This window comes from Panthera onca, chromosome A3, assembly GCF_046562875.1.
Source record: "Panthera onca isolate mPanOnc1 chromosome A3, mPanOnc1 haplotype 2, whole genome shotgun sequence".
Classification (NCBI taxonomy): Eukaryota; Metazoa; Chordata; class Mammalia; order Carnivora; family Felidae; genus Panthera; species Panthera onca.
This window is the reverse complement of record NC_138341.1, coordinates 65,623,809-65,649,297: the sequence shown is the minus strand read 5'-3', so window position 1 is coordinate 65,649,297 and position 25,489 is coordinate 65,623,809. Positions and strand designations below refer to the sequence as shown.

Genomic DNA, 25,489 nt, shown 5'->3' with positions numbered 1-25,489 from the left:
AGTTATACAATTTTGTCCCTAATTGGACCAACAAATTAGTTTAAAAAAATTCTGGCCAAGATCTAACCCCATTTTCCACCCAGCCTTATCAGTTTATGAGTTTATACTGTGTTATGACTCTTTGACTTTTGTGTCTTCTTTCTTTTAATGAGTTCCAAATTCACAGCAGACTTAAGGAGGTGAGCAGTCATCACCCTAAAACTCCAAGAGACAGTGCTGCTGAGATTCCTTGAAGAAAGTCATTTTAAGAATTACTCTTTATAGGGTTCCTGAGTGGCTCAGTAGGGTCCAGCTCCTGATTTTGGTTCAGGTCACCATCTCATGTGATCATTTGTGGGATTGAGCCCCACATCGGTCTCCACATCAGCACAGAGCCTGCTTGGGATTCTCTCTCTCCCTCTCTCTCTACCCCTTCCCCCCCATAAGTAAACATTAAAAAAAAGAATTTCTTTTTATGATAGAGCTTTATTTTTCTTCTACTCCTTAGTGTGTTCATGAGTAGAGAAGAAGGGGTGTAAGAACCTCACTATTTACTTGACTCCTATTCTACCCCATCCTCATCTATGCCCTACTATAGCTACCCACATCACACTGCTTTTCCACCTCTATCCTCCCTTCCCTGTCTCTGTACCACCAGGTACTATGTTTTCTTTTTCACCATCTTTTGACCTTTTCTAAATTCTTTCTTTCTGTCTTAACCCATACAAATTTTCTGGCTCACTTACTTTGAGCTAAGAGTGTCATTATTTACCCCCTTCAAGTGGGATTTATCGCATACTGCTTTGCAAGTTCACCTACAACTGTGTATTGTAGTTGTAGTTTGGATTGTCTTTGTGTTGTAACATTCTGTTGTTATATAACAAGGCCTGAAAACTCTTTGGAGGCAGGCACTTGGATTTATACTCACTAGTGTGTCTCAATGCTTTAGAAATATTAGGTACTTCATGAATATTAGTTGGTTGATTTACCTACTGGACAGTCTTTGCCGTGCTGTTTTAGGGTAAATGTTAGAAAAATGGGGTCTCTGACAGGTGATTGATTCATTTTAGCCAATAGTTTCAAAATATGCAAACTTGGGGTGCCTGAGTGGCTCAGTCAGTTAAGCGTTTGACTTTGGCTCAGGTCATGATCTCATGAGTTTGAGTCCCGCCTCGGGCTCTGTGCTGACAGCTCAGAGCCTGGAGCCTGCTTCACATTCTGTGTCTTCCTCTCTCTCTGCCCTTCCCCACTTGCATTCTCTCTCTTTCTCAAAAATAAACGTTAAAAAATAAATAAAATATGCAAACTCTTATTAGTTTTACCTTCAATAAGTTGCCATTGGAGGCTGAAAGAAAGTTGTTTCTATTTTGACTTAATACAAATAATAGTATATTCTTGAGTCCACAATACAAGAGTCATCAAGCTAAACATTTCTAGATATTAATCTCATTTAATCATTACTTAATTGTGATGCTGCTGCCGTCATTATCCATGACTCGCTAAGGAATCTGGGGTTCCAACATATTGCCAGGTTGTAGGTATCAGAGCTGGGATTTGAACTTGAGTTCAAAGCCCCAACTTCTAGCCATGCTGTCGGAAAGCTTTTCTATGTCTACTCTCAAGAGGCTGCTGAGGCATTCAGCAGGTGTTTTGTGCTCTTCAGCTGTGGTGTTAACCGGAGGAAATGTGTAGGATGCTAGTCTGGTGGTTGAGAATATTGTTCTGAGATCAGCTGGGCCAGGGCTTGATTCTCCTCCTCATTACATAAAAGCTGGGCAATCAGGAATGGGTTCCTTAACCTTTCCAATTCTCAATTCCATCATCTAAAATATCAAGATAGTAATTCTCTCAAATGAGATAATGCTAACAAAACACTTAGCACTGAGCCTTAAGTGCTCAAGAAATGTGAGCCGTTATTATTACAATTATAATCCTGCTGCAAACTACTAACGATTACATTAGTGAAGGAGGTGAGGAAATCAGCCACTGGAGTCCTGTGTAAAAGAGATACTTGGAAGGACTGACAGAACTGCAGTCTCCCCAGGGGCTTAGAAATCTATGGCATACCAATGTTTTCTGAAAACTTTATTCTTTTCTTTAGACATAAGAGGAATTGCATGGCACCTGCCAGTTAACTCAGTGAGGCTGCCGGTGGATCAATAAAGTCATACATTTATGGACAAGAAAAGATATGGGGAAATAAAATACAAGCAAGTGTACATGCGACACACACAGCCTCCCCACGTGCTATTTCACTCCCTCTGTCTAGGGTTTTAGCTGAGCCTTGTGCACCGCATGTGGAGAGCTCTGAGGCTTCTGTGTGGAATGCTGTCCACAGGGAAGAAGGTAAGTCAGGAGTAACAAGTCTCATTACATGGCACCAGAAAATTTGGAGAGCTTTTTTCTCTTTTACCCTTTCTGTGTTTCTTTAGGTTCTGGGCTTTGTTTGCTAAATGAACTTAGGTCTGTGATGGCTTTATATTTGAATGACTGTAGTACCAGAAAAAAACATCATCTATAGAGTGAGCAGATCTGGCTTGGGATCCCTACTCTCCCACTCACTAACTTAGTGACCTTGGGGACATCCCTGACTGGGCTGAGCCCCTGTCGTCCCTAAAGTGGGGAGCACAGTGATGTCACTTCCCTTTAACGCCCAGGATTGTCATCATGGTCAAGGAAGGCACGGGTGTGAAGTCCTGAGCTGCCCCAACATTTTACTGAAAGAGGTCATACAACTGCTTTGCACCTTTGTCGCTCACTGATTCTCTTTTCTTTGGATACTAATGAACTTATAGGATATGTTCTCTTGTTCCCTTTGCTATTTCCTCCTAACCTTCCCCATCCTAAGTCTGTAAAAAAGAATAGGAAAGTTTAAGGACTGAAAACACTCATCAGCATATTTGTGCTGTTGGCCTTCACCTGCCAAGGCTGAGCGAGCATCTTGGTCCAGCCACGACCCAGCTGCCCTCCTCTACCCACCATCCTCCTGGAGCTCCTGTTGCAGCTGGTTGGTATGGGGACACAACTGTGAACATTTTGGTTTTCTTCCATGTCTCCCATTCCCAGCCTTGGTGTCTCCTTTGAGTAGTTAGTTCACCCAAGTCCTGCCATCAAGCAGGAGATAATGTGTCACAAGTGAGGTAGCAAGGCCTGGAAAAGGAAGTTACTAAGCTGAGGCTAACTGAAGGAGCCAGAAGCAGACCTTTGCATTACACCATACTGTGTTTCCCCCAACCCAGGGGACAAGGGAAGGGCAGAAAAGCCAGGCCTGAGGAGGGGGAGAGTTAGAGGAGTAGACATAAAATGAAAAGTTGAAGGGGCTACTTAATTAATTTTTCCAGTAGTGAAAGCATTTATGCAAATATATATATTCTTTTTTTTAATTCTTTTTTAAATTATTTATTTATTTTTGGGAGACAGAGAGACAGAGTGCAAGCAGGGGAGGGGCAGAGAGAGAGAGGGAGACACAGAATCTGAAGCAGGCTCCAGGCTCCGAGTTGTCAGCACAGAGCCTGACATGGGGCTCGAACCCACGAAGCATGAGATCATGACCCCAGCCGAAGTTGGACACTTAACCGACTGAGCCACCCAGGTGCCCCAGCAAATATATACATTCTAATGTGTGCATGATAGAGTATACAAACAGCTATGCAAGTTCCCCAGCTGCTCAAGACAAAAATTCTTTTTAAATTCTTTTTAAAAGTTATTTACTTTTGAGAGACAGACAGATAACGAGTGGGGGAGGGGCAGAAGAAGGGGCTGGGGGACAGAGGATCTGAGGCAGGCTCTGCACTGATAGCACAAAGTTGCTGCAGGGCTTAAACTCATGAACCCGTGAGATCATGACCTGAGCTGAAATCAGACACTCAACTGACCGAGCCACCAAGGCTCCCCAAGACAAAAATTCTTAAAGACCAACCTAGAGCTGGGAAGATCTGAGAAAAATTCTTATTAGATATCCCTCCCTGGTCCAGCTCCAACCTTTGCTCTAAATTTTTTTTTTTTTGAAATTTAAAAAAATTGCAGAAGAACAAAGATAAAGCTATAATAATGGTTAATTCCATGACTTAAAATGAGCCATTATTAACACCTTGGCATGTCTGCTTCTAGTCTTTTTTAAAATGAAAGTACTGGGGCACCTGGGTGGTTCATTCGATTAAGCATCCAACCCTTGGTCTAGGCTCACGTCACGATCTCACGGTTGGTGGGATCAAGCCCTGCATTGGGCTCTGCACTGACAGTGTGGAGCTGCCTGAAATTCTTTCTCTGCCTCTCTGTGCTCCTCCTCTACTCATGCACATGCTCTCTGTCTCTCTCAAGATAAATAAATAAGCATAAAAAAAGTTAAAAAAAATGAAGGTACTTTATCATTATGTTCATAAAATTATAAATGCTTTTTGGAAGTAAAATGTATTAAGTTTAATGTTACTTGAAATTATAGAAGTAAGACTAAAGGGACTATTGAACTTCAAATACATATTTCTTCATCTTGAGGAATATTGTTCCATGAAAGGAATTTTTTAATTAAAAAATATGTCAATGTTTGTTTTTTGAGAGAGAGAGAGACAGAACATGGGCGGGGGAGGGGCAGAGGGAGCGGGAGACACAGAATCCAAGCAGGCTGCAGGCTCCAAGCTGTCAGCACAGAGCCTGACGCAGGGCTCAAACCCATGAACAATGAGATCATGATCTGAGCTGGAGTTGGACGCTTAACCCACTGAGCCACCCAGGTACCCTAAAAGAACTTTTTAAAGTTAAGAAAACAAGAAAAATATTAATGTTGGAATCAAGATTTTAAAAGTTCTAGATTTTCATTTTCAACCTTGTAAATTTACTCCCTGCTATGTGCTAGTACCACCACACATCTTCATACCTCTGTCTCCTTTGCCTCCATTTTTTTGTGTTTTATTATTATTTGTAAATTTGGGTTTATAACATTGCATTTTATCCTGTAACTTCAATTTACATTATGTTAAGAGTTAATATTTAATGGAATGTCCACCATTAGTCTTTTTAAAAAATCATACCTTCTCCATTTCTTTTTTTTTTTTTTTTTTTTTTAATATATGAAATTTACTGTCAAATTGGTTTCCATACAACACCCAGTGCTCATCCCAAAAGGTGCCCTCCTCAATACCCATCACCCACCCTGCCCTCCCTCCCACCCCCCATCAACCCTCAGTTTGTTCTCAGTTTTTAACAGTCTCTTATGCTTTGGCTCTCTCCCACTCTAACCTCTTTTTTTTTTTTTTTTTTTTTTTCCTTCCCCTCCCCCATGGGTTTCTGTTATGTTTCTCAGGATCCACATAAGAGTGAAACCATATGGTATCTGTCTTTCTCTGTATGGCTTATTTCACTTAGCATCACACTCTCCAGTTCCATCCATGTTGCTACAAAAGGCCATATTTCATTTTTTCTCATTGCCACGTAGTATTCCATTGTGTATATAAACCACAATTTCTTTATCCATTCATCAGTTGATGGACATTTAGGCTCTTTCCATAATTTGGCTATTGTTGAGAGTGTCGCTATAAACATTGGGGTACAGGTGCCCCTATGCATCAGTACTCCTGTATCCCTTGGATAAATTCCTAGCAGTGCTATTGCTGGGTCATAGGGTAGGTCTATTTTTAATTTTCTGAGGAACCTCCACACTGCTTTCCAGAGCGGCTGCACCAATTTGCATTCCCACCAACAGTGCAAGAGGGTTCCCGTTTCTCCACATCCTCTCCAGCATCTATAGTCTCCTGATTTCTTCATTTTGGCCACTCTGACTGGCGTGAGGTGGTATCTGAGTGTGGTTTTGATTTGTATTTCCCTGATAAGGAGCGACGTTGAACATCTTTTCATGTGCCTGTTGGCCATCCGGATGTCTTCTTTAGAGAAGTGTCTATTCATGTTTTCTGCCCATTTCTTCACTGGGTTATTTGTTTTTCGGGTGTGGAGTTTGATGAGCTCTTTATAGATTTTGGATACTAGCCCTTTGTCCGATGTGTCATTTGCAAATATCTTTTCCCATTCCGTTGGTTGCCTTTTAGTTTTGTTGGTTGTTTCCTTTGCTGTGCAGAGCTTTTTATCTTCATAAGGTCCCAGTAATTCACTTTTGCTTTTAATTCCCTTGCCTTTGGGGATGTGCCGAGTAAGAGATTGCTACGGCTGAGGTCAGAGAGGTCTTTTCCTGCTTTCTCCTCTAAGGTTTTGATGGTTTCCTGTCTCACATTCAGGTCCTTTATCCATTTTGAGTTTACTTTTGTGAATGGTGTGAGAAAGTGGTCTAGTTTCAACCTTCTGCATGTTGCTGTCCAGTTCTCCCAGCACCATTTGTTAAAGAGACTGTCTTTTTTCCATTGGATGTTCTTTCCTGCTTTGTCAAAGATGAGTTGGCCATACGTTTGTGGGTCTAGTTCTGGGGTTTCTATTCTATTCCATTGGTCTATGTGTCTGTTTTTATGCCAATACCATGCTGTCTTGATGATGACAGCTTTGTAGTAGAGGCTAAAGTCTGGGATTGTGATGCCTCCTGCTTTGGTCTTCTTCTTCAAAATTACTTTGGCTATTCGGGGCCTTTTGTGGTTCCATATGAATTTTAGGATTGCTTGTTCTAGTTTCGAGAAGAATGCTGGTGCAATTTTGATTGGGATTGCATGGAATGTGTAGATAGCTTTGGGTAGTATCGACATTTTGACAATATTTATTCTTCCAATCCATGAGCAGGGAATGTCTTTCCATTTCTTTATATCTTCTTCAATTACCTGCATAAGCTTTCTATAGTTTTCAGCATACAGATCTTTTACATCTTTGGTTAGATTTATTCCTAGGTATTTTATGCTTCTTGGTGCAATTGTGAATGGGATCAGTTTCTTCATTTGTCTTTCTGTTGCTTCATTGTTAGTGTATAAGAATGCAACTGATTTCTGCACATTGATTTTGTATCCTGCAACTTTGCTGAATTCATGTATCAGTTCTAGCAGACTTTTGGTGGAGTCTATCGGATTTTCCATGTATAATATCATGTCATCTGCAAAAAGCGAAAGCTTGACTTCATCTTTGCCAATTTGGATGCCTTTGATTTCCTTTTGTTGTCTGATTGCTGATGCTAGAACTTCCAGCACTATGTTAAACAACAGCGGTGACAGTGGGCATCCCTGTCGTGTTCCTGATCTCAGGGAAAAAGCTCTCAGTTTTTCCCCGTTGAGGATGATGTTAGCTGTGGGCTTTTCATAAATGGCCTTTATGATCTTTAAGTATGTTCCTTCTATCCCGACTTTCTCAAGGGTTTTTATTAAGAAAGGGTGCTGGATTTTGTCAAAGGCCTTTTCTGCATCGATTGACAGGATCATATGGTTCTTCTCTTTTTTGTTGTTAATGTGATGTATCACGTTGATCGATTTGCGAATGTTGAACCAGCCCTGCATCCCAGGAATGAATCCCACTTGATCATGGTGAATAATTCTTTTGATATGCTGTTGAATTCGATTTGCTAGTATCTTATTAAGAATTTTTGCATCCATATTCATCAGGGATATTGGCCTGTAGTTCTCTTTTTTTTTACTGGGTCTCTGTCTGGTTTAGGAATCAAAGTAATACTGGCTTCATAGAATGAGTCTGGAAGTTTTCCTTCCCTTTCTATTTCTTGGAATAGCTTGAGAAGGATAGGTATTATCTCTGCTTTAAATGTCTGGTAGAACTCCCCTGGGAAGCCATCTGGTCCTGGACTCTTATTTGTTGGGAGATTTTTGATAACCGATTCAATTTCTTCGCTGGTTATGGGTCTGTTCAAGCTTTCTATTTCCTCCTGATTGAGTTTTGGAAGAGTGTGGGTGTTTAGAAATTTGTCCATTTCTTCCAGGTTGTCCAATTTGCTGGCATATAATTTTTCATAGTATTCCCTGATAATTGTTTGTATCTCTGAGGGATTGGTTGTAATCATTCCATTTTCATTCATGATTTTATCTATTTGGGTCATCTCCCTTTTCTTTTTGAGAAGCCTGGCTAGAGGTTTGTCAATTTTGTTTATTTTTTCAAAAAACCAACTCTTGGTTTCGTTGATCTGCTCTACAGTTTTTTTAGATTCTATATTGTTTATTTCTGCTCTGATCTTTATTATTTCTCTTCTTCTGCTGGGTTTAGGCTGCCTTTGCTGTTCTGCTTCTATTTCCTTTAGGTGTGCTGTTAGGTTTTGTATTTGGGATTTTTCTTGTTTCTTGAGATAGGCCTGGATTGCAATGTATTTTCCTCTCAGGACTGCCTTCGCTGCATCCCAAAGCGTTTGGATTGTTGTATTTTCATTTTCGTTTGTTTCCATATATATTTTAATTTCTTCTCTAATTGCCTGGTTGACCCACTCATTCGTTAGTAGGGTGTTCTTTAACCTCCATGCTTTTGGAGGTTTTCCAGACTTTTTCCTGTGGTTGATTTCAAGCTTCATAGCATTGTGGTCTGAAAGTATGCATGGTATAATTTCAATTCTTGTAAACTTATGAAGGGCTGTTTTGTGACCCAGTATATGATCTATCTTGGAGAATGTTCCATGTGCACTCGAGAAGAAAGTATATTCTGTTGCTTTGGGATGCAGAGTTCTAAATATATCTGTCAAGTCCATCTGATCCAATGTATCATTCAGGGCCCTTGTTTCTTTATTGACTGTGTGTCTAGATGATCTATCCATTTCTGTAAGTGGGGTGTTAAAGTCCCCTGCAATGACCACATTCTTATCAATGAGGTTGCTTATGTTTATGAGTAATTGTTTTATATATCTGGGGGCTCGGGTATTTGGCGCATAGACATTTATAATAGTTAGCTCTTCCTGGTGGATAGACCCTGTGATTATTATATAATGCCCTTCTTCATCTCTTGTTACAGCCTTTAATTTAAAGTCTAGTTTGTCTGATATAAGTATGGCTACTCCAGCTTTCTTTTGGCTTCCAGGAGCATGATAAATAGTTCTCCATCCCCTCACTCTCAATCTAAAGGTGTCCTCAGATCTAAAATGAGTCTCTTGTAGACAGCAAATAGATGGGTCTTGTTTTTTTATCCATTCTGATACCCTATGTCTTTTAGTTGGTGCATTTAATCCATTTACATTCAGTGTTATTATAGAAAGATATGGGTTTAGAGTCATTGTGATGTCTGTATGTTTTATGCTTGTAGTGATGTCTCTGGTACTTTGTCTCACAGGATCCCCCTTAGGATCTCTTGTAGGGCTGGTTTCGTGGTGACAAATTCCTTCAGTTTTTGTTTGTTTGGGAAGACCTTTATCTCTCCTTCTATTCTAAATGACAGACTTGCTGGATAAAGGATTCTCGGCTGCATATTTTTTCTGTTTAGCACACTGTAGATATCGTGCCAAGCCTTTCTGGCCTGCCAAGTTTCAAAGGAGAGATCAGTCACGAGTCTTATAGGTCTCCCTTTATATGTGAGGGCACGTTTATCCCTTGCTGCTTTCAGAATTTTCTCTTTATCCTTGTATTTTGCCAGTTTCACTATGATATGTCGTGCAGAAGATCGATTCAAGTTACGTCTGAAGGGAGTTCTCTGTGCCTCTTGGATTTCAATGCCTTTTTCCTTCCCCAGTTCAGGGAAGTTCTCAGCTATAATTTGTTCAAGTACCCCTTCAGCACCTTTCCCTCTCTCTTCCTCCTCTGGGATACCAATTATGCGTATATTATTTTTTTTTAGTGTATCACTTAGTTCTCTAATTTTCCCCTCATACTCCTGGATTTTTTTTATCTCTCTTTCTTTCAGCTTCCTCTTTTTCCATAACTTTATCTTCTAGTTCACCTATTCTCTCCTCTGCCTCTTCAAGCCGAGCCATCGTGGATTCCATTTTGTTTTGCATTTCGTTTAAAGCATTTTTCAACTCCTCGTGACTGTTCCTTAGTCCCTCGATCTTTATGGCAAGAGATTCTCTGCTGTCCTGTATACTGTTTTCAAGCCCAGCGATTAATTTTATGACTATTATTCTAAATTCACTTTCTGTTATATTATTTAAATCCTTTTTTGATCAGTTCATTAGCTGTTGTTATTTCCTGGAGATTCTTCTGAGGGGAATTCTTCCGTTTGGTCATTTTGGAGAGTCCCTGGCGTGGTGAGGACCTGCAGGGCACTTCCCCTGTGCTGTGGTGTATAACTGGAGTTAGTGGGCGGGGCCGCAGTCCGACCCGATGTCTGCCCCCAGCCCACTGCTGGGGCCACAGTCAGACTGGTGTGTGCCTTCTCTTCCCCTTTCCTAGGGGCGGGATTCACTGTGGGGTGGCGTGTCCCGTCTGGGCTACTTGCACACTGCCAGGCTTGTGTTGCTGGGGATCTGGCGTATTAGCTGGGGTGGGTAGGCAAGGTGCACGGGGGCTGGAGGGGCAGGCTTAGCTCGCTTCTCCTTAGGTGATCCACTTCAGGAGGGGCCCTGTGGCAGCGGGAGGGAGTCAGATCCGCTGCCGGAGGTTTGGCTCTGCAGAAGCACAGAGTTGGGTGTTTGCGCGGAGCGAGCAAGTTCCCTGGCAGGAACTGGTTCCCTTTGGGATTTTGGCTGGGGGATGGGCGGGGGAGATGGCGCTGGCGCCTTTGTTCCCCGCCAAGCTGAGCTCTGCCGTCCGGGGGCTCAGCAGCTCTCCCTCCCTTTGTCCTCCAGCCTTCCCGCTTTCCGAGCAGAGCTGTTAACTTATGACCTCCCAGACGCTAAGTCGCGCTTGCTGTCGGAACACAGTCTGTCCGGCCCCTCCGCTTTTGCCAGCCAGACTCGGGGGCTCTGCTTGGCCGGCGAGCCGCCCCTCCGCCCCGGCTCCCTCCCGCCAGTCCGTGGAGCGCGCACCGCCTCGCCGCCCTTCCTACCCTCTTCCGTGGGCCTCTAGTCTGCCCTTGACTCCTGAGACTCCCTTCTGCTAATCCTCTGGCGGTTTTCTGGGTTCTTTAGGCAGGTGTAGGTTGAATCTAAGTGATCGGCCGGACGCGCTGTGAGCCCCGCGTCCTCCTACGCCGCCATCTTCCGGAACCCCTCCCTCCATTTCTGAGTTTATAATTTTAATTGAAAATGAATTGGCCGGTGTTCATTGTCTAGTTTTTTGTTTTTTGTTTTTTTTTTTTTCAGAGAGCTCATGGGTAGCATGCTCCTTGTCCCTCCATGGTTCATAATGCTTTTCTATTTGACTGTCACCTTGGGTGTAACATTATTGGGTCATGCAATTTTCACATCAGAACAATTGTTCCATTGTCTTACAGCACTGATTGATCTAACGAAGTCTGATTTTAATCTCTTGTAGGCTATTTGCTTTTTCTGTCCAGTTGCCTAAAATTGTTCTATTCCTGAAATTTTAGGAACCTGGCTAGAATCTGTCTTAGTGTAGTCCTATATCAGATTTTCTCAGAATACATGTTCTTTCCAATGATAGATAATTAAAAATTTTTTTCTTCAACTCAGATAAGTTTTCTTGTATGATATTTTTGAATACATAACTAGTCCATATATCAGACTTTTTTCAGGAATACTAGTTATCCTGCCTTTCATATCGACTGTCTTTTTTTTTTATTGCTATAATTTATCTTTTTAAATGTACATGTACTTTAATGATCTCAAACCTTTATTCTATGCCAGTAATTTGATTATCAGTGGTATTTATTTTGTACTAATTTGTTTCCATTGGTCAAAGTTTTCTTTTTTAATAATACTCTTGTTTCACCATTTTATCTTTGGCTCAATATTGACTTTCTATCATTGTTAAGAAGATATTCTGTATCAAGAAGCATTTGTGAGAAAAGTTTATTGAGACACGTTTCTTCAAGGGTTTTTTTGTTTGTTAGTTTTTTGTTTTTTGTGTTGTTTTTTTTGATGTTTTGAACAGTATGCTGCTGCTTCTCTGATCATGGAGAAAAGTCTTCCCCAACTGAATTGAAACAAAAAAGCCCCAAATTATCTCAAGACATCTGCATTTTTCATTCTGATTTTCTAACCAAACTCTCAGAAACCAGGAGAGCAAAAGGGCTTTGTACCTAACCAGGGTGAACACAAGCACCTCATAGAAAGCTCACACTGGGTCACCAAGTATCTCCTTATCACGAGTTGTTAGTTTTTATTTCCCACTCTGTTCAATTCCCAGGCCTCTTTGTAGACTTTGTGTGCTTTTTGCAAGAGAACATTTCTAATTTTAGATTGCTGGCTTGCTTAAGCACATGTACTCCCACAGAGAAAGATGAAAAAGCCTTCCTTTAAACCGCATTTTCTTTGTATGTTAACTAGAAAATAAATACACAGAAACTTCTAAATTAAAATTTAAATTGTTGGCAATCTTCTCTATAACATAAGCAACTTCACGCATCTGACAATACTTCTTTTGGCATCTGAAACTAAAAAATATCTAATTAGCTGAGACAATGAGGTACAAAGAAATAAATGCACAATTAAGTCTTTCTAAGGGAAATACCCAACATATTCAAAGGCAAGATGCAAAGACTTAAGACGTATATGGTATTTAAACTGTATTCAAGTAATAGCAAGATTATGGTAAGATAATTAACCACTTCCATTTATAAGAACTCAATTCAGTGTTTTTACATTTCTCCTCATAGTTAGAAGGAGGCAATCCATTTCGATTACATGTGCTAAATTTTGTGGTCTTCTGAAATGATATACAGTAATGGGCTGTTTCAGCAAATATAATAAAATCGTTTCATTTACTTTAGCATGCAAATTCAAGCTCCCTACTGCCATTTAAAACAGAAAAAAAAGTTGCTGGCATGGCATATGCTGATGGCTTTGTTTTATTCTCCTTAGGCTGAGAGCAGGTAACAGAGTTAGCAGATAATTTTGGTAATTTTATATGGAAAACATTACGACAGCATGCAAAATGTTTAATGGCATAGTGATTTTTGCTTAAGGTGTTTACTGACCAGAATCTCCTTTATAAATTGCTACCTTCTGGAAATATTTTAAAAAGCACACAAAATTTAAATTTTGTGAAACGTTGCCTAGGAGTTGATTCTATACACATTAGAAGGGGAAAATCCAACTTTCCTTTCATTGTTGAAAAGGAAGAAATGCAAAAGCTAGAAAAAAAATTAGATATCATAAATAATGTTTCTCTTTTCTGGTAGCTCATGATTCATGGAACCTTTCATTCAGAAGAATCACTGTGGAAATCTGGGCCTTCTGAGATGTAGTCACAGAATGAAAGATACCCTAGTCCCTTTCCTTCTCTTTCTTGTGTTTATCAAACTTTACATTTTCTTTCATTTGAGGCTGTAACCATGGGCTAACTTAAAGTCTAAAATATGTTTGTCTCAAAAAGCCATGAGTAATGGAAAATAAATGTATCCACCCAAAAGATGTGGTACCAATCAGAATAAGAGGATTTGAGGGGCGCCTGGGTGGCTCAGTTGGTTAAGCATCTGATACTGCATGAGATCAAGCTCCGTGTTGGACTCCTCACTGGCAGCACAGAGCCTTCTTGGCATTCTCTCTCCCTCATTCTTTGCTCCTCCCCAACACCCTCTCTCTCTTTAAAAATTTTTTTTTTTAAAAAGAGGATTTTATAAATAAGAATGGTCATTTAGCTCCACTTTCAGAACCAGAACAAGTATTTGCTTGAATGCTACTGAGATGGCCATTTTGCCAAACTCCTGGGGGAGAAAAGCAACGCCTTCCAGAATAATACAGAGCAATGAACAACACTCAGAATTGAGTGAGAATGTGTGGTTCCACAGAAAATAGCAGTGGCTACTGCTTCTTTTGTGTTTTGTTTTTTTTCTGGGACTCCTTGGTCCTCCTGGAAATCTGTGGGTCCAGCCTTAGTGGCTATTCAGCAAATGCAGTAGAACCAGATTGTGTCTCCAGGAGAGGAACTGGAATGCTTGGCAGGAGGGAGGCAAGTGGATGGAGTCCTACGGATGAGAGGTCATCTTTATGGTATAATTTCCAAATTCATGTCTGGTCAGTTCTGTGAGCTCCCGTCTTATGTGTCCATCTACCTTTTTGACACACCATGCCTCACAGACATCACAAAATGAATGTGTGCCTGAAACAGGACACCTGGTTATCTACCCCCTGCTCTTTTTTACCTCTAGTTTGTAAATGTGCCTAGAATTTATCTACTTCTTTCCATGGGTCTCATCCACCATTGTCTCTCATTTAGGTTAAAACAACAGTCTCCAAATTTGCAATCTGTTTTCTTCCCAAACCTAACTCATGTTGTATGTGATGGCAAAGTTAACCTTTTAAAACAAACATCAGGCTATGTTACCACCATGATTAAAACCTATCATCAGCTTCTCAACAAGTTTAACAATAAAGTCCAGGCCCTTTTTGATGGGCTACAGAGCTATTCATGGTCTGGCTCAACCCTGTCCCTCCACCCCCCACCCATTCCCTATTCCCCCCATTCTCAGTATCTCAGGGTCTCATGCTGACCTCTTTTCCACCTGAGGACTTCTTCCTTCCTTCCTTGATGACCTCTGTAGTAGTCCACATCTCAACCTCTTGTTCATTTTCTTCATTATACTTATTTCTATTCCATTACACTGGAATTATTTTACTCATTTGCTTGTTTACCTATTTCTTTCCATTTTCCTGGTGGTATATAATGACTATGAGGAAAGAGACCATGATTGTGGTCCTGCTCTTATCAGCAGTACTTAGAAGGAACTGATAAATGTTTGTTGAATGAATGGATGGATGAATACTGTGAAGCAGGCAAGACTGAGGTATAAAGATGCAGTACAGGCTCTGCAGAGGGAAAAGCCTGAGCTAAGACATGGGCAGAATCTATAAAATGATGAGTCAAAAGGAAAGTGCAGCTTGGTTATCAAATCCCAAAACACTGGGTTGAGGAACCTGCCTTTAATGTTTCAGGGAGGTGATTTTAGAACAAAAACTTGTGAGACTCATTAATTAAGAGGTAATATAAGGAGGATATATAAATGAATGGGAATAAATATCAAAAAGGATTGGACAAATTTGCAAAAGATAGTGTTATAGAAGGCCACCAGATGAGGTCTGGATGGCAGGAATTGTTATAGTTGAAGGCCAAGGAAGATTCACCATCAATCCCCTTTTTGGAAGGCCACAGCTCTTGTCAGTCTGGGTTTATTTCAAGATGAACAAAAGTAATCACCACGTTTTCTTGTTTTGTTTTGCTTTAAACCAAGAACTATACCAAGTTCTTTATCCTCCCGTCTGTATTTGGTGGATGCCCCTCTTTTACTTGGGCAGAGGCTCAGGAGGCCAAGTAACTGGCTGTAGGTCACATTTGGTGAAGGGAAGAACCAGGGAATGAAAGCAGCACTGTCACCAGAGCTCTGCTCCTACCTTCTTTCCTGAGCCTAGTGAACATTCAGCCTCCTGAGCCCTGGGGAAAATGGCAAGATAGACACGTTTGCCTTTAGCATTTACTTCTCCACCTTTTACCCTTTTAGGAGGTCCCTGCCCAGGCCCTCCCTGGCTAGAGTCCCTTTAGAAAGAAAGAAAGCTGATAAGTCATTAACACCTTAGCATGAATTAGCTAATGACCCTACAGGGAATCTACTGAACTTCATGAGGTGAAAATGTTTTACAGAAGCCTTCTCCTCCCCCTCAAATCCCAGACTCAGAGCTGCAACTCTTGGGTCCATGCTGGCTAATGAGCATGTGCAGGCAGAGGAGCTCAATAAAGATTGACTGATTTATTGATCGATGGGAGTGAGGCCGAGCTTAATCTTCCTTTGCAGCTGCTCCTTTCCTTCCCTATCTCTGGAGAAGTGTATTTGTTCCCACCCAACCCCATGCATTGTCCACCCCACTCTTTTGAACAGGGCCTTAATGGGAGTTTGGTGTGAGGTTAATCAGTGGCAAAGAAACATCTAGAAGGGAGAGGATGAAACTGCAGCCCCAGTGCTGGGATCCTGGCAGGAATTTCCCTAACACACAAGAGGAAAGCTAGCCAAGGGTTTCCCCACTGCCAGAGGGGCACAAGGGGAGCAGCCTTAATCCCCCAGAGAAACAATATGCCAAGGCATCTCCGGGCTCTCTGCCTCTGTGTATGAGGCTGTGAGGGAGCTGGCAAGGGCTCATAGACCCTGGCATGGTAGGAGGAGACGTGATACTGGAGCTCCTGGGCCTCCTTGCATCCAGACTAGAAGGAAGAGAGGCCAGCGTCAGAAGGACACTCAATTGGTAGGTGGAGAGCCCCTGGCATCTGGCATGGAGCTGGGCATGTGGAGGCCTTATAGGCTGAGGGGCTGCCTGCCACAAGATGCTGAGGGTGTGGTGTGGCTGTGGCAAAGATGGCAGTGGTGGTGAGGCTGCCCACAAACAGGAATGTTTGTCTTTGAGGCCCACACTGACTATCTTATGTGTAGTTCTGGAAGCTGCACTTTGCAAAAGATACATACACATAGTATGGAGAGGGAGTTTCACATCCTGTCATATGAGCAACCATGGAAATAACTGGGCCTGTTTATCTTTGACAAAAGAGACCTAGAGGGGGACCTAAGAACCAGCTTCACATACAGAACAGAGCTTTGACTTATTCTCTCCCCAGGGGTTAGTATTAGGACCAATGGGCAGAAGCTAGAGAGAAGAAAGATTGGCTTCTAAGCCAAAGTCATCTGAAAGTGGACCAGGCACTCCCAGGGGCTTGGTGAGCTGCTCACTGTTGGGGGCATTCAAGAAGAGGCTGAGGGATTAGCATGAGCATTATATGAGGTGCTCAAGCAAATGGTAAGAGATTAGACTAGACTACTGAGGGCCTCTGCAACTTTGAGTTGTAGGGTTCCGAAGGAAGTCAGAATGGTAGAGTTGGGAATCCATAAAACTCTCTACCTGTGCACAGGTGGCTGAGCACCAAGGCCTTACCTGTTTCCCTACAGGAAAAGACTGGCTTTAGAACTCAAAAATTACCTTTCAGCAATGGGGCTAAAGGTGGCTTCCGAGTTCGTTTCCAAATGTCTATAAACCCCAAGGCATGGAAGGACACTTAGTGAAAGGAATGTGCCTTTACCTAATATTTACCATGTTTTAGACCTCATATGGCAGCCACCCTCTGCAAGCAGTTGGCATGTGGCTTGTTGTCATTGAGATGTATAATATACATAGAATATTTCAAAGATTTTGTATGACAAAGATAACTCATATATTTTATACTGATGTTGTTTGGTAATGATGTTTATATATATGTTAAATTAAGTTCACTTGTTTCTTTTCCTTTTTTTAAAAAATGAAACTAGTAGAGAATTTAGAATTACATGTGTCTCTCATTATATACCTATTGGACAGTGTCACCCTAGACCCAGGACAATTCTTTCTTTCTTTCTTTCTTTCTTTCTTTCTTTCTTTCTTTCTTTCTTTCTAAGTTTATTTATTTATTTATTTTGAGAGAGAGTGAGAGTGTGAGCAGGGGAGGAACAGAGGGAGAGAGGGAGAGAGAGAGAATCCCAAGCAGGGTCTGCACTGTCAGCACAGAGCCTGACATGGGGCTCAGTCTCACAAACTGTGAGATCATGACCTGAGCCAAAATCAAAAGTCAGATGCTCAACCAACTAAGCCACCCAGGTGCCTCTAGACCCAGAACATTTTTGTTCATTATCTTATTTCATCCTTAGAACTATTCCATGAGGCAGGTGTTGTTATCGCCCCCATTTTGTTCATGAAGACACTAGAATTTAGGGAGGTTGAATAACTTGTCCAAGGCCACACAGCTAATAATTTACAGACCGCGGATTTGAACCCAGGTCCCCTAGACTCTGTGAGCACATTCTCTTATTAACTGATGCTGCTGTATTGACATCCACTTTAGGGAATTGCTATGTTGTAAAACACTGAAGGAAGGACCATAAGAAACGATTATGGAAATGCTGACAACAGCTCAACTACATAATTAAAAATGCAGCAAGGCCTCCGAAGTATGTGCCACAGGGGCAGGAACAGACAGCGAATCTGGCTGTTGGACTACAAAATCCGGGCTGTCCCGTGAGGGAAGCTGTAAATCCAGAACCTCGGAAATGCACATCATGCAGGGAACTGTACCGTTTCTGAGATGTGGGTGCCTCCAGGAATAAAGCTTCCCCAGATCTGAGGTCTGTGGGCTGGGTTTAGCCTGAGGTGGGAACACCTTCTACATCAGGAGAGGTTTTAATATGAACAGTTTCTGCAAGGCTACTTGGTAAGGTTGCTGATGGATTAGGAGGGAGAGATAATTAGGAGGTGTTTTGGGGAGAACTTAAGCAGTCCCTTCAATTCTGGCTCAACAAAACTCTCATAAATGACCATACTGTATTTGGAATTGCTTTACCAGACTCAAGAAGGTATTTTTTCTTCTTTATTTCTAATTAGTGTAGTAAGGGAAATTTGGAAAGGGTTCTTTGCATTCTAGATGCACAAAAACCCATCTCTCTCCCCGTCCAGCCCCAGTGCCTCCCTTGAGGACAGAGTGTTGTTTCCCCTGGCCTTGTTGTATGAAGGGGGCATCTCCAGGTCAAACTGTGGTATGGGCTGAGGGCTGCATGTTGGGGGGCCCTCTGGGGCTGTGCCTCGGGAAGGTTTTTTTGTGGGGATCATCTACCCTTCACTCACACTTAGGAAAACAAAAGGCGTCCCAATGCTGTGGAGGGCGGGGAAATCAATGATGGGCCTTCTGCTGCTCTGAGTTAAATAAATAAGTACAACCCCCCTGCCACCACCACCACCACCAAATAACATTCAGTTGAGAAGATTCATGAGCCATGAGGTAAATGGCCTGTATAAATGTCTGGCTGAGAGGAGAAAGGAGCCATGGTAATGATTTTACCTGCCCAAAGGGAAGAGGAACCAGAGTTGGAAGGAAAGTGATTGACTTATAATTACACTGACTAGGGCCCCTGGGGTTGTGACCACAGAAAATTACTCAAGTTTTCCATAGCTTAGAGCAGCAACAAAACCCCTAATGCCCAAGGCTCCGAAGTCAGTTGGCTGTGGTCACCTCTGGGTCTCTCAGGAGGCCGTGGGGCACGTGCAGGGGGCGGTAGGAGGTTGGCCAGTTCAGGAGGTTCAGGGCAGAGCTGCATTCGGGGCTGTTTTAAGAACCTCCCACCACCTAGGACTGTGGAAGGGGGTGAGGGAGGCAGGAGATGAGTCAGAAAGGGCAAAGTTTCCATGTACCAGCTATAAAGAAAATTTGAGGGTCCCATCCTCCCGGCTTCCAAGGTCTCTGGGATAGTGCGGTGGGGCCCAGCAGATAGGACAGATGAATGACTCAGCTCAGACCATAGTTCCTTCAGCTGTGCACTCTGGGTCTGGGGGAGACACCCAGAAGTGACTTGAGGGAATGCAGCTGTTCTGGATGGCCTCAGAACACTGGGGCTGCACCTGCAGACTGACCCTCACAGACCTGCCTGCGGGGAATTTTTCCAACCCTTTGGAACTCACTTTTTACTTCTAGTGCATAGTATTGTTAGCAGTAAAGGGTGTAACCAATTAGGGGTCAGAATGGAGTGGGGTAGGTCAAAAACAGCATCCTTTGGCCAAACGCTGTGCTAGGTGTCTGTTCTAATCTGTGGTTCTGTTTCAGAGGCCTGGGGAGAACAAGGCTGGTTCTAACCCTCTGAAGAGAGTCCCCAGCTCCGATTAGCCCCAGAAAGTCCATCAAAATTCTTACCAGAGTCCTAAAAAGAAGGTAATGTAATAAACTTGAGTTTTCTCTCTGTGTATTTTCTCAGCCCACAAAGTCAGCATGCTTTGCAGCTAAGCTTTTCCAAGGGCCACTCATTGCATTCCCTCTGAAATAAGCAAGCAATTGCAAGAGAGACTTATTGAACCAACTGCCTTTCAGATGGTCCTGCTTTCTTCAGAGTCTGCCCTCCATGGCATCACCAGTGAAACATCCATTGAGCTATGTCAATTCAGCCAGAAAAATACACAAGTCCCCCTTCTCTAACAAAGGGAGCACATTATTTTAGGCTGCTTAGGTGAGTCTTCCAGAGTTCCAGACAGAGGCTGAGCAAAGCTTGCCTTTTGACAACAGCTTCAGTAAAGGCATCGGAATGACAGCAATGATTTCAAAGCCCACTGTGAGATGCACCCAGCATTAAAGGAGGCTTAAAAGTGAAAACTCGCTCAGTATCTCCCTCATGGCCCCACCTCTTCCTCAGAACTGTATAGAAAGTAAACCCCCCTCCAGATCCAGCTCTGCCACACAGTGTTAGCGAGCAAAGTGCAGAGCAGGTCACAGTATTTCTAATTCAGATTAATGACCCCATTCAGCCCTGTCTCCTTAGCAGGAAATTAGAAAGTGTAGGAAGGAGCAAATAGTGATTCATAATGCGTGACTGTGGGTATTGGCAGTTGTGCTCGTTAAAAAGCTAAGATATTGTTTTGATATAAAATAATTGAGTCTGACTTATTTATGGGATAAAGTGTTCTCCATAATGGGAGATCCCTCTTACAAAGCCAGCTGGTTACATACCCATATGCTTGAAGGACAGGAGAACTGACCTTTGTCCATTTTGTGTTTGCTGCAGCTCTGTTGGAAATAGCAGCTTGGGGTGATAGACTGGTGGGGTAGTGTACTTTTCTTATACTCTGCTTTAAAAAAAAACAACAACTTTTTTCAAGTTTTTGTTTAAATTCCAGTTAGTTAACATGCAGTGTAGTATCAGTCTCAGGTATATAGATTGATTCTGTGTCTCTTCTTTCTTCCCTGGCCAGCTTCCCTCCCCCCACCCACACATACTTCCATTTGATTCACATAGGCTTATATAAAATCAGGCCCCTTGTTGTCCTGATGTAAATTCCATTCCCTCTCCAAGTCCCCATGGGTAGCCACGCATATCCATTCTTTCCCTCCTATGTATCTGTATCTTGTCTGTCACCAAAAGCTCTTCCTTCCTCTTTGGATTCAGCCTTTTTCTTCCATTTCCACACTCAAGATGTAAGCTTGGTTCAGGCTGTTGTATAAGAGGGAGAAATGAGGGGTGCCTGGGTGGCTTAGTCAGTCAAGCATCCGCCTTTCGCTCAGGTCACGATCTCACAATTTGTGGGTTCGAGCCCTGCCTTGTGCTCTGTGCTGACAGCTCAGAGCCTGGAGCCTGCTTCAGATTCTATGTCTCTCTCTCTCTGCCCCTCCCCTGTTCATACTCTGTCCCTGTCTCTGAAAAATAAACATTAAAAATTTTTTTTAAAAGAGGGAGAAATGATTTCTTTGAATGACAATCATACAAAGCTCAGTGCCTGGCATGCCCAATAAACCTTACCCTGTGAGGATGCAGTCCTTATTTTGTGTTCCAGGGATATATCTACTCTCAGATCGCACACCAAAATACTGTTAATGAGAACTGAGAAAAGTTGGATGAGCTTTAGAAATAAGGGCAACTGAGATGTCATTTCCAACCTGGATGTGTGTTGGAGTCTCCAGGGGAGTTTTTTTTTAAATGCAGATACCTATTAAATCTGAATTTCACCTCTTACCACTTTCTGTTGCACACACCCCTTCTGCCACCAGTCCACCAGTCTCCTTAGTTCTCCTTGAACACACTGAGCATGTTTCTGTCTCAGGGCCTTTGTACTTGCTAATTCTTCTTTGGAACACTCTTCATCTAGATGTCCACACTGGCTTCCTCCATCACCTCTTAGGTCTCTGCTCTGATGGATACTTCTCCTGAGAGGTAAACACACCACTAAAATAGCATCCCTCCATCTGCCCACTATTTTTTTTTTGTCTTTCTTTGGATCACCTGTCACATTGTATATTTATTATTTCTGCTTGGTTGTTCCTTCTAGATAGTGAGCTCTGTGAGGGCAGAAATGTTTTCACCTTAGATTAAAGCTTTATCCTCAGAACAAAAAAGGAGCTTCACATATAGTAGTCACAACAGCAATGTCTGCTGAATCAGTGAATATAAGATGAATCAGAGAAGCTGAGTTAATCCAGGAAGGCTTGTTCTAAAACACTGGTTCTTAAAGTGTGGTCCCAGGACCAGCAGCTTCAGCATCACTTGAGAAATGGTTAGAAGTGCAAATTCTTGGGTTTCACACCAGTCCTACTAGAGCACAAACTTGGAGGTAGCCGTGTGTGTTTCAACAAGTCCCCCCAACCCCTCTGCTGGTGCACATGCTCTCTCTCTCAAAAAAATAAGCATTAAAAAAAAAAAAAGAGCATGAACTTAGGAGTCAGACTTGGGTTGGATCAGGACTTACTTTGATAAAATGGGCAACAATACCTGCCTTAGAAAATTAGTAACACTGGTACACGGTGGGTACTCCATGTAGTTGTTAATAATGATAACAAAAATTGGCATTTTAAACACCTGTAATGTTTATTATGCTGGTGTGTGTGTGTGTGTGTGTGTGTGTGTGTGTGTAATTATTCAGGCAGAAAGAAGACAGTGGAAAGTATATTTTAGAACATTTGTTCTCACAAAGTGGTCCTAAGACCACCAGCAGCAGCACAACCTGGAAATTGTTAGAAATGCAAACAATTTCTGGGCCTCACCCAGATCTACTGAAACAACTCTAACAGCAGGCCTACTATCTGTTTTAATAAGCCTTCCTAGTGACTGACGTATGCTCATCTTTGGAAACTCTGCTCTGAAATCACACACACACTTCCTCTATGTGGGTTGCCTCTCCAGGGAAATAATCTAATAACAAATGGAAGACACCAAGGGTGGTCAGCAACTAGAGAATTTCTCCTGAGGGACAAGTCAATAGAATCTGAGTCATCTGAATTTGGAAAAGGGACCCAGTTCCTGGTTTCTGTAGCCAGCCCATTCAGTGGACTAGCTTTCTGACAGGGCGTTGAAAAATGAGGTCCCCAGTAACAGCCCTCTCTCCCTCAAATGTTTCCCTGGCTGCAGCAATTAAACTGCTGAGCAGGAAACTAGACCTGATGTTCTGTTAACCCTTTGTCAGCCAAAGCCCAGAGGCAATTTGTCTCGCTGGAGAGATTTTCTTCTCAACTTCTTTCCCTCCCACCACACTACAAAGGAAAATGCTCTTAAACCATCTCCTTGCCCGTTTCGTGTCTGGGTGATTGAAACAGCAGGGTCAGAGTTCAACAGAGGGGAAAGGTCATTGCAAACTAAATGCAGCTGCTGAATCTCCTTGTGCTTCTCCTTGGTGTCAAGAAGACAAATAGCAATTAAAAAAAAAATTCTCCCAATGAAACAGTTCTCATTTTCTCCTTTCTCATCAGCCTCCAAGCATTTCTTAATGAACTACAGCTCAATCATCTACGAGCCTGATGGTTTTTAATGCGAGCATAGCCCAGCTAGAAATGATCAGAGTACAGTTGATTTAAGCCAGCTTTCTGAGTGTTTTTGTCCTTGAGTTCTTAAGATTGGGTCTTCACCACAATCTAGGTCCTCATTGTTACGACTTAGGACAATATCAAACGAATACATGGTCATGTCAAGCCGGTCCTTCAGGGCCAGGCAGGACTGGGGCTCTGGCCAGCACTTCCTGGCTACTGACAATTGTGCTGTGTTTCCCTTTGTCTTTTACATACCTCCATTTTGTCATTGTCCACATGCGCTTTATAGATTTTCTCTGTAAATTTTGAATTCTAGACCAGCATCGCCCACCATCTACGCAGAGATTTCTCAGCCAATTTGAATGTGAGTTGAAGCAAAATGTAATTTGGATCATAATCTTATTTAAGCCACATCTGTTAGAACCCAGTTACTCTATTAAAGAAAGACAATCCTGCCTTCCCGTTTCTCAGTGTCTAAAGTTGAGAAGAGTTTTGATTTTGGCAAACAGAATAAGGACCATTCAAAAATATCCGAATAAGTACCTCTTTAGTGATAGAATCTCCTGTACTCAACCCAACCTGATTTTTGTGAGGTCTTTTGTTTTGTTTTGTTTTGTTTTGTTTGAGAAAGAGAGTGCAAGCTGGAGAGGGGCAGAGAGAGAAAGAGAGCAGGAGACACAATCCGAAGCAGGCTTTAGGCTCCGAGCTGTTAGCACAGAGCCTGATGCAGGGCTCAAACTCATGACCTGTGAAATCATGACCTAAGCCAAAATTGGACATTTAACTGACTGAGCCACCCAGGCGCTCCTGTGAGATCTTCATTATTGTCAGCATAGTGTTTCCTGACAGATGCCAGACACTTTTTTTTGGTTCACTATTATTTCATTTCTTTCTTTCTTTCTTTCTTTCTTTCTTTCTTTCTTTCTCTCTTTCTTTCTTTCTTTCTTTCTTTCTTTCTTTCTTTCCTCTGATTTTCTTTCTTTCTTTTTTCTTTTTAATACAATTTATTGTCAAGTTAGCTAACATACAATGTATACAGTGTGCTCTTTGTTTCCTGGGTAGATTCCTATGATTCATCGCTTATATACAACACCCAGTACTCAACACAAAAGTGCCCTCCTCAATGCCCATCACCCATTTTCCCCTCTCCCCCACTTCCCCATCAACCCTCAGTTTGTTCTCTATTATTTTCAAATGTGAATTTTAGCCACAAAAAGCATAAAAACTGGAATGGAGATATAAGAGGTGGTGATATCTGATTTTACAGTAAAATGAGAATTTATTAATCATATTTGGGTTTCTACTCTGTTGATGCAGATGATGGAAGAAAGAATTGGACTCCTGCTTTTAAATGAAAATATGTATATAAATCGGCCAATATGGATCCACTCCTGTCATGGTAGTGCTCAATGAATATGACTTTTCTTCTCTCCCACTCAGTAGGTGATGTCTCTTCCACATGCCAATGGGAAATTGTACTAAAGAGTGGGCAGGAATCAAAACTTCAGTCATTGGTTTTCCACTTTGGCCTGTGAACATCTGCAGGCAGGGTGGGCAGGATTGGGGGAGGGGTGGCTGGAAGGTTAGCAGAGTATCTGCAAAAGCTTTGAAATCCCTATGTGCACTGAGCATTGCATACAGATGGATTAAACACTATCTTTTATACAGAGTTCTTATTCTTTCTCAAATATCTATATACATATCATTATGGTAAATAAAACACCTATTTATCTATAATCATACAAAATGAATTGTAATTTTTGGCCATCCTGCATTTTCTCAGCTGCTATCAAGTGACGTCTGAGAAATTTTTTGAATAAAAGGTTTCCTCACACTGAAAAACAAGGGGAGCTGCTATTCTAGAGCATTGCTTAAGGCAGGGCTTCCCAGGTGTGGTCCTAAGACTCTGTGGTATCTGTTTAATGAGCAGTTTGCCTGGCTCTATCCCTGACGGTCTGGATTCGAATCTCCCAGGGCAACTGGAGATCTGCTTTTTAAACAGATTTCCTAATGCCAATTTTTCCTGTGCCTTGACATTTGAGAACCATGGGTTTAAGGGAATTGGAAAATACCTTCACACAATCAGGAATCAACTTCAGAAGGTTGAAGCTGTGCTTTTTCAGTGTCACCTGAAGATGGAGTGTCTCTTTCCTCTTTAAATCCTTGCATACTTTCCAGAAACTTGCTAGAGTATCTATCAATCATGTCACATAATCTCCTGACAGTTTTAAAGCACTGTATCCCTTCTGGAACTCCAACAACAACAACAAAATGGTTTTGGACCATCTACAGATGTGGCTTAGTTGCATGGCTATTTGCTTCATTGT

At 42.1% G+C, this 25,489-nt stretch overlaps 1 long non-coding RNA gene across 1 annotated transcript; it reads left to right on the top strand.

Annotated features, from left to right (window-relative positions):
* The first annotated feature begins 2,093 nt into the window (after positions 1 to 2,093).
* LOC132676848 (uncharacterized) lies at positions 2,094 to 24,866 on the top strand. The gene is made up of 3 exons (XR_013554646.2): positions 2,094 to 2,325; positions 19,485 to 19,589; positions 24,480 to 24,866. It is a non-coding gene; the product is annotated as an uncharacterized LOC132676848 (long non-coding RNA).
* The last annotated feature ends 623 nt before the right edge of the window (positions 24,867 to 25,489 follow it).